At 37.3% G+C, this 12,932-nt stretch overlaps 1 protein-coding gene across 24 annotated transcripts in view; it reads left to right on the top strand.

Moving 5' to 3' along the window:
* Mbnl1 (muscleblind like splicing regulator 1) overlaps nt 1-12,932 on the top strand; it is a 168,983-nt gene that overhangs the window by 66,779 nt on the left and 89,272 nt on the right. The window lies entirely within an intron of this gene.

The raw sequence follows: 12,932 nt of genomic DNA, 5'->3' as shown, positions 1-12,932 counted from the left end.
AGCTGTCAAATTATAAAAGCTTGTTAGCTTTTTTGTAATTATGTATTTTTCAGTATCGGGTCAGGGTTTAAGATGTCTTATATAGCCTACCCTATTTTATTTTTATTTTACTAGAGGAGAGACTAGTAACACTTTAGCGTCACGTAGAAGGAAAAGTAGATTCCACTGGCTGCATGAAGTCCTTATTAGAGTAACTAATAGAAACAAGCCATTGAGTAGTCAGACGTTCAGATAATTAAAGTGTGAAAAAACAAAAACAAAACACCTTAAGATTGAAAACCTAGGTGGGAGAGAAGAATGTGAACGTTTTCGGCTTTTGTTTAAGGGTTGGTATTTGCGCTTAGATTATTCATGTGATTTTTAAGGCTTTGGCTTAGTGTCTAGAGATGAGTTTTTCCTTTGCCACCTTCAGCCTTACACTCAAGTGAACCACAGATTGCTGCCAGTGTAATTAGAAGAGGCTTAAGGAATGGGGCCACATGACACACCCACTTTATATATTACCATAACAAGGAGTGGAAAGGACCAGCCTTAATTATGTTCATAAAGTTGTCAAGGTCACCAGGACCTCAAAACACAGGTACTTGCCAAGTCTTCATTTTATGAGACTAGCATCATCAACACTTACAGCCAAATTCACTTTTAGGTCCAGTCTAGCTGAGAATCTTTTAAAATAATCTGATAATAATTTGATGATGGAAGCATCAAAATTCATACCAGGTTTTTTCTTAAACATCAAATCCTCCAAACAAATGTATGCCTACATATAGATACATATCTGTCTTTCCATCTGTGTATCTATCTATGTGTCTATCATTATCTATACATGTGCACATTATAAGTTTTTAATGTCAGCTGTGGTATCTAGAATGTTGAATTCTACATGACTGGTAGATTCTTAAAGAATGCCATTTTGATTTTTATCTGACTTTTAGAACTGTAACCACTTGAATAACCTCTTCATAAAAGCCCTCACATTGTGACAGCTACCAATTGAGAATCCTTCATAAAGTGGACATTTCTTTCTTCCATATTCCTTAGATAGTATATATTATAGGGTAGGCTATATTTTGTTGAATTTTATAGTCAATCTGCCTATTTTTCATTATAAGCTCTTAAGGCCTTGACGTTTACCAAACTTCCCTTAATAACCTTTGTATATGTGGTTCTCGGAATATCATTGATATTCAATGAATTGAAAACAATATGTTTTTTCCTATCATGGCCAGTAATGTTTAGCTGATCATAAATGATTTTAAATTCAGTCTTAGGGAAATCCTTGTTCTGCAGTCGCAGATCTCTTCTCTAGGGAGCATAGCACCTGTCATGGAGGAGGTTTCTCCCATAGCACACGTGTGTAGTTCTCTGCAAGGTTTTATGCACCTCTGACTGGTTCCAGCAGAGTACAGGATCCTTTTTATTCTGTGAGTGAATTTCTGGATCAGGCCCCCTTTTGGGGGGTGCATGTTATCTCGCACTTGTAGGTCCTCCACTTTGGCTGTCTACACCTCATGCCTCTATGGAGTGATACATTGCTCATTGGAGTGGCATGATTCAGTTACTTGGGTAGGAATATTAGAGCCTGCTCATGAATGTGTTGTTGGAGGAACTGTGGGGCTTTCATACAGAATGCTGTTTAGCCTCTGACAGCTGCATGTGGAGAAACGGTCACATGATCAGGGTTCACTTTCCTTTCTTCCTGTGTTGAGAATATTCTGAACACCTTTAATAGTTTTGTTACATTATATGAATAACATCTAGAATCCAGACTACAATTATATCACTGTTGCCTCTAATATAGAATAAGTAATGCTGATTCTTTACAGAGATTCACATATCTATGCTATGCATAAAATTCTCCATATTGTAATAACATAAAAAGTTTTATCTTCTGAGTCCAGACATTTTATAGTTTTAGTTTTTCTTTTTAAATTAAAATTGAAGAAAGAACCCAAAGACAGAATGTATTCAGACTCTACTAGGTGCTTCCTTATTCCTGTTCTTAACTTGCTCACTGCCCTTTAGAGAGGTTTGACAATAGAAGCCATACTGTATATGTCACAAAAGTTTCTAGAGAGAAAAACTCTCCAGATGAATACTGGGGACAGCTCTTCTGCACTTAGGCATCCGATTCTGGAGCATCTACATTTATCCACTTTGAAAAAGGATCATCAAGATGGATTAAAAAAACAGCACTTGAGGCTTATTAAGGGTTAGAGTGGAATAATTATTTATGTATCTGGGGATGCCGCAGTCCTCACCAGAACATTGTGATATGCTGGACACTTCCTGCCTCTTGTCAAGGACCCTCACAGTTTTTATCTCCCTACGAATAAGTCTTGCTGTTCCTTGGTTGTTCATGCTTCCTGCTTTCTTACTGTGTGTATTATCAGAGGAGATAAATGTTACTGAACTGTGAACATACAGTGTCATGAGCCGTCTCTCCTTGCTGTGCAGCAGTTGTCTACCTCAGAACAATGATCCCTTGTTCTTTTGGTGCTCAAAGGAGAGGAGACTGGACGAGGCTTTCATCCTACGTCACTCTTGGTTGTTGTTAATTATGGAGCCAGTCTTACTCTTTTCTAATCTTGAAAGTTGGGAAATAAAGGCCAAGAGGCAGTGGTGGATCCTGGAATGACACTCTTCATCAGACTGTGACATATTTTGTATTGTAACTGCAGTTGCGTGTTTTGGCAAGGTAGCATATTAACTGTAACAGAAAATTCAGTCAAACCTACTTTTAAATTCTTGAGAATTTTTGTGCTTTCCGTTATAAAGATCTGGACCTATCAGTATCTTTCTAAGAGACCCTCTTAGTCCCTAATCTTCAGTTTTTTCATTCACATTTTTGAATAGTGAATAGTATTCAGATAGTACTGCTACACTCCAGAACGATTTTAAACATCTTAATATTAGTTTTGTGATATAGTCATGCAGCTGTCACTTCCTCTTCCTTTCTGCAGACCTGCCTATGTGTCCCCCTCCCTTTGTAAACTCTTTTTCTTTTATTGTCGTTAATGTGTCTTTGTGTATGTGTGCTCCTTTATTATTATTACTATTTTTTGGGGGGATTTGGTTTTTTTGAGACAGGGTTTCTTTGTGTAGCCCTGGCTGTCCTGGAACTCACTCTGTAGTACAAGCTGGCCTGAAACTCAGAAATCTGCCTGCCTCTGCCTCCCAGAGTGCTGGGATTACAGGCATGCGCCACCACCGCCCGGCTGTAAGTGTGCTCCTAAATACATAAATATGATCTATGTAGTCTGTATAATGGTACTTGTATGTATATATATTCAGGTCTGCTGAGAGCAGAAGAAATAATCTACCCCAGAGGAGAGGCTACCAATTGATTATGTAATACCAAATGGTCAGCCCTGAACACAATATCAGTATTTTAAAAATGGAGTGATATTTTTTATTGTGTTATTTTACTGTATAAAATTCAGCAAAAGGGAGACAGAGCAAAACTTTCTATTTTCCCACTAGCTATCACTGTGAGGTTTTTAACTCAGTCCTGTCTGGAAAGTTATAAAAGCAAAGGATATGCCTTAGTCACCTGTAAAATTTCCTACCCCAGTGACTAGCATAGGATAGGCTGCAAATAAGACACCCCTTGACTTGTGTTGGATGTAAAGTTGGGTGGAGTGTGCAACACTATCAAAATATTTTAACTCTCGCCTCATACCCAAACTATCCTCCTTGCCTAAGATTAAAATAACTAGTTAAACCCATCACAACAGTTAGGTCATATATTATGTTAAGAATGAAGAAATAATGATTTAGAAGGCAATGTGCAAGCTGTGGAAATAGTTATGAATATAAACTGCCAAACATATTTTAATTTAACATATTTAAGTAAATTGGAGTAGCACAATGACAAAAAATCAAATATGTATCTTCTGTTCTCAGTCTGTACTGTTGGACTGAAAAATGCATTGCTTTGACTAATGAGATGGGCTGAAATATTTTTATTTTACAAACTAGAGAGCAATATTATAGATTGGTTTTTCTCTTTGATCACATTTGTGAGTTTTTCTCCCTAATGCAGAATACTGAAAACATGACCTGTTACCTTATTTATAAGCATTTATAAGCATTAGGAGTCTTAATCAACAATTAAATTGATCCCCATTAAAATTTTGGGGGTAATATAATTGAGAGTTTAAAACATGTAACAGACGAGTCATGACGCTCATAAGCACCTTCTCATATAAATGGAATAAGTGCATCAGTATAATGAGTCACATTTGTTCTCGGCTTCCAGTTGAACAGTGAATTCTGTTAGATCAGCTGTGGGCTTCTGAAAACCCGATTTAGTAACAAGTCAGCAAGGATTTGCCACACGCCAAAAGGGGAACATGCCAATCTCACTTCACCTTGCTAATTGCTAGTTTGTTTTCTTTAGTCTCATATTCAGTTAAAGTGTGTGTGTGTGCGTGTGCGTGTGCGTGTGCGTCTGTGATTTACACAGATCAGCCTCTAACAAATGTTTTATATTCTATTCGGTTGCTGTATCTAGTATAACAATTCTTGCTTCCTGCTTTCTCCTTATGCCCTTTGCTAAAATATTCAAGCCTCTGTCCTGTAAAATGTCTAAAATTATAAATTCAATTAACTGCTTCCATATAGTGTTTATATTTTCTTTACTTTTTGCATACTAGAAATCGAATCCAAAGTTGATTTTACTTTTAATGTCCTTTGCTTTTGAGAGACAATCCTTACCAGGTCCTGTATACTTGTGGTTTCATCATAGCAAAGGGTATAACTTCAGTTATCCCCAGGAAGGATACTGAAGTCTGTCATTTCTTCTTGACTCTTGGGTCAAGACCAAGGGTTGGTTGGAGACCAAGTGCTTTGACTTCATTGTTGATCATGTTCTAGAGCAATGATATTTTTAAAGGATTACAAAGGGATAACTTTTGATTATGCAGTTCCTCCTACATTATTACTGGAAAATTTCTAAAAGAGTGCTTTTCTTTAGTTTTATGATAGGGCACTATGCAATGTAATTTCTATTACATTGGGGATATGCATGAATTTTATCAACTTTTAAATCAAATATAATCTTCTAATATAAAATCTAAACAAATTTACACATATCTTCAAATTACTCTAGGTTGTGACGTTTCTTTGTGGGTGATGGGCTATCCCACTAACCACAGGCCTGGACCACTTGAAATGAGGCAGCAGGAGTGCTCGGGCCTGGCCTCCCAGGCCCTCCAGAACTCAGGGCTGGAGGCTCAGGCTTGAAGCTTATGCCAGTCAGCTGGAGTCTGCGCTCCTGCATATTATTCTAATACATTTTAAGACTTTTGGGAAAAATCTTTGAATTTCTTCTCCTGATCTTTTTGATGATAATATATTTTGGTTACATTACATTTCCATGGTATCAGGAGTCCTTTGACGTTTCATTTCTGTTTAGTACAGATGTGTTACTTAGGATTTGACTCCATTTGGGTTTGCTTTGTGTTCATGATGCAAATGAAAAACATAAAACAAATGCAAAAAAAATCATATGTAAATCTGGTTTTCCTTATTCTAAGATTTGGTGTCATGTATATTTAAACTTACAGTATTTTTAGCTGACTTCCAATTCCCTGGCTTTATTATCTAATATCATGACAGTCAGTGGGTTGGGGGACAAGTAACACCCACTGACCCAGAGAAGCAGAAATGACTATTTTGGGCCTAACATGTCACAGTAAAGGAAGTTTCATTTAAGCTAATAATTTTGAAGAAGTAAAATTAGCGTCAAGAGTACTGAAAGTTCCCCTTAGACTAATGCAAATGGGAAAAGCATGTGAGGCCACCATGTCGTGATATCTGAGCTCCAGCTGGCTCCTAGCTTTAGGAAATAATGAAGAAATGTTAGTGTATTTGGTATCTCTTATAGTGTGTATTTTGTACATATAAAGAGAAGTTCGGAGTTCTTAAGATAATTGTTGGATAGTAAACATGTAGTGCACTATGGAAATCTGGGATTAGCATTTATGATTCTGTTTTGTTAGAAATGTAGTTGTCTAAGAACTTACTTCATTTATTAACACTGTCTTACGTGATGCGTGTGTGGTTGCTTATACCAAGGTGTGCTTGTGCTGATTAGAGAGCTAGTTTGTAGAGTCATTTCTCTTCTCCACTGTTGAGTAGATTAGACACTGGCAAATTCTGGCAGTATGCTTGTTAGGCAAGCACTTCTATGAGCCTGGCTGTCTCAGCAGCCCTGGGGATGTAATTGTTCTGTCAATTTTAGCATGTATTAAATAGTTATAACATTCTTGATGTCTTCTATGGTCCAGACATAGTTTCTTTACTTATGTTTAGGTACTATAATCTAGCTGTTATAATTACTTACAGTTAAAATAGAAGGTAATTTCTTGGCATAAAGTTTATTTTGCAATAGGAATGAATGTAGACAATACAGAAACATCACATTGATTTTTTGATCATATGTAGACATGCTTATGATATTACAGAGAAATTTTGGAAAGAGATATTTCAAATCAGATGGTATTTGTATCCTTTGCTGGCTTGCCTTTTGTAGTCATTTTAGAAGAGGGAAAACACAGAAAGCTAGGTGTGGTCTCTGGTAGCACCAAGAATTAGCTGAATTTAACTTTAAAAATCTACAAATAAACATTTATGTCCTACAAATAGTAGCTGCAGTCTTGCCTGGAGGAAATACTTTCATATGAATAGCACACAAGTTAATGACGGCGTTCACTAAGTCTTAAGCAATGACAGTTTCAAACTGTTGGAAATGGAAGGCAGAACTCCAAAGAGACAGGAGTTCCAAAATGAGCTGGCAAAAGTAATGTTATACAACACAGAAAAATACCAGGAGAAGAACTGTCAGGACAACAGGAAGATTAGTCACTTCTAGACTGAGAAGTGGTGGGGTGGGGGCAAGAAGAGTAGCAGGGTGTTGTCTAATATGCAGATGTAAACCCCTTGGGAGCCACACTGGGCAAAAACAGGCAATGCCACAACACCAAAGGCTCAAATAGAAAGTTTTCAAAAGCAGTGACTGGATTAAAAGCAGGAAAATGTTAGGCTTGAGTTTAAAGATGCTTCCAATAAAAGGCTGGTGGTGGAGGTTCTCCGCAGAGCTGAGCCACTTAGCTCAGGCTGCTGGGTTGGCTGTTCGGGGGGAAAGCAAGCCTTGCACAAGCTGAAGATCCACTCAGATAGATACTGCTTATAAATCGACGACCCTGGGTGTACTGTTGTGTGTGCTCTGTGAAAAAGCTTCGGCTTGTAGAGACCATTTAACCACAACTCAAGAGGTATAGGTATCCAAATATTCCAATAATTATTTCTGTGAACTTTTAAAAGTACTAGTAGTCATTACCTGTATATTTTATAAAAAGGTACTCTGTAACTGGAAACCAGAAAGCTAACACCTGTGTGTGTGTGTGTGTGTGTGTGTGCATTTTATTAAAGTTCTGTTAATTTTCTATTTGTGAAAGGAATAGGGATATTCTAGAAACTGATTTTGTTGAGACTTCTCACTTGTCAAGTGTGAATAATACGATGCCTGCCTCAAAAAACAGGCAACAGTGATAATCGATTGACCTGGATGCAGTAATATAGAGCTCATATGACATGTTATTTTTTTATTAGTATACTCCTTAGCCGAGTATGGCCCAACTAGCTTAAATGACATATTTCTAGCTTACAAGGAAGATGGGTATTAGCAAGGACAAACTTCCTTATACCACTTGGTAAGATCATTTGTTGTGTTACATGTATGTCAATATTTAGTAGACATATGATTTGAACTTGCTCATCTCTTAGTAATTCTTATAAATTATGTCAAATATTTTTAAATTAGATACCAGGACACAATTTTCTCTATTTGGGAAAACATACCTTTTTCAGTTAAAAGTAAAAATGATGTTCAAATCAGATAGAAAATTCACTTAATTTAGAACTTAATTTAGAGACCTTAGATTTCACTTTATTCTATATAGCTGCATGGAATATATAATTTTGTATCATTATACTCAGGGAACTTCAGAATGCAGTGAGCCATGCTGATCTGCTGGCTTTTTTTTTTTAATAACAAATTACAATACTTGTGTTGTTCATGTGCCCAAAATTTGCTTAGGTAAATTCTAACCTCTAACAAAATAACCAGGTAATGCAAACACTGAAAGAAGTATATTGTCTCCCCTGCCCCATGCATAATAGAAAGGGAAATGTTTATTTTCTGAACTGTACTGGCAATTGCTATCTCAGACACCGAAAGTCTTCCCTTTTCCTGGTGTGGACACAGTATGTCATCCTGAGTCACCTGAGGATTTTATTTAGCCAGTTTTATTTAAAGCATAAAATTGTGGGGACAAATGACTCAGGGGTCTGTGTGGCATGGTTGGATACTCTCACTGTAGGGTTACCACACAACTCTTTCCCTATTAAATATTGGGGGAATATAAAAATTTCACTATGGAAGTGCATTAAAACCTCATCTGTTCTGACTTGTATGTCTTTTACTTGTTATAATTGTTATTAATACATTTGTTTTCAGATGAAGCCCGTTTGAGTAATTAAGTAGAAGGAATGGGCCCAGTAATAGCTACTTGGGTTTGAATCTTAACACTTCCACTGCCCCTAGTATCAGCTAGAAATAACTGTATGACAGATTGAACAAGTTCCAGATATGCCGAAAAACCATAATTTATATATCTTTGTATGACAGAATAAATAACTGATGGCTTCTCCTAGTTATCACTTACTAATGCCAAGATAATAAAATCATTTGTTCAGGAGGTTGGATATGAATCTCAAAAGTTGAATATCAACCTGGATCTCATCATGACATGTGTCTTACAAATAAATCCTTTAATCCATCTTCTGCAAAAAACCTCTGCAGTTACTTTATTTCTCTTGCTGACAGTATGGAAGAATATACTCTTTAACATATTTTTTTGTTAAATCCAGTGTTCCAGTAGAGGCTGGAACAAATTTAAATCTGCTATTAGCTGGTGAATAAGTCAAGCTCATATCAAGTGGTATCAATACCATTATCCAGGTTCACTGCTGAAAACTGTCCGCCTCCTTTTATTTTGATTTTAGAATTAATTAAGAATAAATAAACTCTTATGTGGTATGTCATTTGAAGAGAGTCCACATAGGCACAAAAATAAGTTGTTGGTAATGCTGCCCAGTGGCTTTACTTCTTAAACCTTATGGCTAAGTTATAACCAAGGGAAAGTTCATCAAAAGAATATACTCCTAAATTTTTCATAGATTCTCCTCAGTTTTACCTAAACAAGCAATAGCTAGCCCAAAATAGCCTGAGTTAGGCTTACAGCCAGTGAACGACACAGGTTGGTTTCTGTGTTATTTTTGCCTTAACATTGGGGTCCTGGCCGCATGATTTGAGCTGTCTGATCTGATAGTCTTGTGTCCTCAGGAGCTCAAGGACGGTCATTTCAGCTGCTGAATATTCAGGGAAGCCCTTGGTCAAAGTTGGCTTCAGCTCATATCTCATGGGATGGCCTTTGAATTTCTTAAGCTCTGTCTGAACTCAGAATTATTGTCTCAGCCTTGCATTTAATGAAATCAATGGCCGGAGCGTTGGAGCAGGGAATGTGTGTATGTGTGACTGCAGCAATGGCAGTTCTCCTGCAGAGCAGGCACTGCCAGTGACAGTGCTTTTAGTCCTGTGGGGCCTCTGAAGACACGGTCCATTTTGAAAAATGTGACAATTAGATACGTTCTTGACATTCTAGCATCTGACAGCCATAAAACATGTGAGAGAAGTATGTTCATCTGTGTAGACTTACTCATATTTGCATGGTTTCGAAAGGGACTGGGCCTTCCAGGTCCTCTTCCCGCCACAGTTCTGGCCAGCCGTGGTGTTTATTGCTCCCACTCTGAAGAGCTCTGGTACTCCATTTTCAAGAGTCGACAGAGGATGGAAGAACAGTATTGCAGACGCATCCCAACTTCTACATTTTTCCTGCTTTTCCAGGATTATGACATTAGGGGATACGTCTTACATCTAGCATTCACCTTGCTGCGTTGATGTAGAACACCTGAGAAACATGCCAAGAGCCTTGGTTCACAAGTTTGCAGTTTCACCAAGAAGGCCAATTTTCTACTATGCAGAGAATTCATGCATTACTGTTCATAATTCTCTTAATAAGTCTGTCATAGAACTATGTTAGTCTTTTTCATTTCTTTTTGAAGTTTTTAAATTCCTAAGAAATAAATTTAGTTCTTTTCTGTCTCCAGAATTGGATTTCTAGCATATCATCTAAATACCTGCTAATGCTCCTACATGCCATTGTTCAATCTGGTGAAAAGAAATGATCAATAACGTCAAAATGAAAATAAAATATGGGATCAGAGAAGCATTGCTCATTCTGTAAAAGTTACAAGAACTGATGTCTCCCCGAGTAGTCGGAGTGTTGTTCAGATGATGAAAACAGCAACTTTTGAGAACTGTTTCTATGCCAGGAAGGCAGATGAGAGTAGATTTTAAAATTGAGCAAAATCTCAGGGTAGCAGTTATTTTATGTGGTAAGTTTCTTTCAGTGACAGGTTTTAGAGCAGTTAATTTGCTTACTAGGAATGAGGAAATAAAGAAATTAAGGGAGGGCTAGTGAAGTTGCTGTAAGATAAACCTTTGAGAGCAGTTTTCTGTATAGAATTGGAAACTTGAGTATCTCATAGTAACAGTGTTTATATCACTTGCTTGGAGAGCAGATTTAGGTATGATCACAGGAAGACACCTGTCTTGACACTTGGTGTGGGATAAATGCAAACACATGGGTAGTCTGTGTGGGTGTGGAATCAACAAGAATGTTTTGGCTAGCATCCTGCTGGGTGTGGGTCTGATAGTAAGTACTCTGGCTACCTCTGCCACCCGCTGCTGCAGATCCTGGGGAGTGGAAGCATGGGTGATCCGCAGACCCCTAACTCTCAGTTCTGCGGCAGTTACACGAGAGGTGTTGTTTAAGGGATCCATCGCGGATCCTTCTCATGGCCCCTGGGCAAGCAGAAACTGTATGTTATCCATTGAAGATGAAGTGTGGAGTTGGCGGGTAGATGCTGGTGAGTGGATGAGGCAAACTGAAAGCCAATTAGCCAAGCTGATGTGAGGCCAGCTAGCTTTGCAGGATTCCATGGGAAGAGAGCTGCCGAGGCTGTGTGCTTTGGGAGCACATGCCACACTTTAGTGCCCTGATCTGTAGCCTGCTTATGCTTCATAAGTACTGCGGGCATTTACTCACAGGTAAGGCTGATTCTCAAACTGATTGACAGGTCAGCAAGTGGGATATTGATCTCCATAGAATGTTTTAGACTCTACCTCACCTGTCCTTTACTTGAGTCATAGTTATACTTTCTTAGATGAAAGTAAGTTTTTTCATTTCTAATTGCACTCTTGCTTTATTCATACTAGTTGAGTAGAGATTTTAAATGAAATTATTTGATATGCATGATTTTTGCCAGAAATGTTATTTTCAGCCATAATTATGTAAGCAAATTTGTATAATATATGCTTATATGAATTAGTTGTACAGGCTGTTGTATTTATGCATTAACACTCTGAATGAGCTAGTATTTTCTATCTTCAAAATAGAGTTAATTTTTGATATAAAGGTATGTTTACCATAATTCATCCCAGATGCTAATAAGGTACCCATTATCTGTGTGTTCATATCATTAATTGGAAGAAATACTAATTTTAAGCTTTTATAAGGCTATACACTCTAGACTTTAAGATATATTCTCTAAAAACTGTAATAATTACATATGAGAACTTAAATAGTAAAGGTTCTGTCAAGTGACATAGAAAGAAACATGCTTAAATTTCATTTCACTTTTAGCAAGGTTGACCCTTTAGCTTTTAAGAGTTGGCATCCCCACCCCATGATTAGCTTCTCTGTCTCCTCGTGGTATTATGTAGGTGGTGCTGGGTTATAGGTTTTGATGCATTTGTTAGGAGTATTTAATGCTTAACATTTATTCAAACATCTTCTCATGTTTTAACTTATTTACTAGCACATTTTATTTATACAAAACAACTACTTTTTGTTTCTACTGAATGGCATACATGTGGTCTAAAAAAGGTTTATAAATAAATACATTAATTTTCCCATTTTAGATCATTTGCTTCAACAAGTTCTTGTTATTGCTTTATTTAGATGGGATTGAAAAATATAAGTTCAGTAATGCAAAGTAAAATTGATGTGTTGAATTTAACCTCAAGTGACCACATTATGGAAGAGATCGCCCTCCCTCCTTTTGATGTCAGAGTTCAGCCACTGTTTCTTAAGCCTTCTTCAGTGATATGACATCTGGAAAGGTTAAGACCACATTCAAATCAGAATTTAGGTGTTCTGAAGCAGGGTTGTTACAAGAAAACAGAGGCTTCCTATGGCATCTTTGTGTATAAAAGATGCTTGCTCTACAATCTTGGAGATCCACACTCATCCCCAGAACTTACAACAGGTGGAAGGACAGATTTCACATATAAGTACTCTGCCCTCCTTGTATATGACATGCCACGTGCGTGCACGCACGCACACACACACACACACACACACACACACACACACACACACACACACAAGATAACAATTTTCTAGGGCAGTGGTGGGACACGCCTTTAATCCCAGCACTTGGGAGGCAGGGGCAGGCAGATTTCTGAGTTCGAGGCCAGCCTGGTCTACAGAGTGAGTTCCAGGACAGCCAGGACTACACAGAGAAACCCTGTTTCGAAAAAACAAAAAAAATAAAAAAATTAAAAAAACAAACAAAAAAACCCCAAACAAACAAAAAACCCAACAAATTTCTAAAAATGATAATTGAGATTATTTATCCTTTCCCTATATACAAATCTTGATTTCTTCCAGATTAAAATATTAGTTGCTTAATGAGAATTGACTATATTATATTATTAGTTTTATTTAGTTTTATAACAA

This window comes from Apodemus sylvaticus, chromosome 4 (assembly GCF_947179515.1).
Source record: "Apodemus sylvaticus chromosome 4, mApoSyl1.1, whole genome shotgun sequence".
In the NCBI taxonomy this organism is placed as follows: Eukaryota; Metazoa; Chordata; class Mammalia; order Rodentia; family Muridae; genus Apodemus; species Apodemus sylvaticus.
This window is presented reverse-complemented; position numbering and strand designations above follow the sequence as displayed.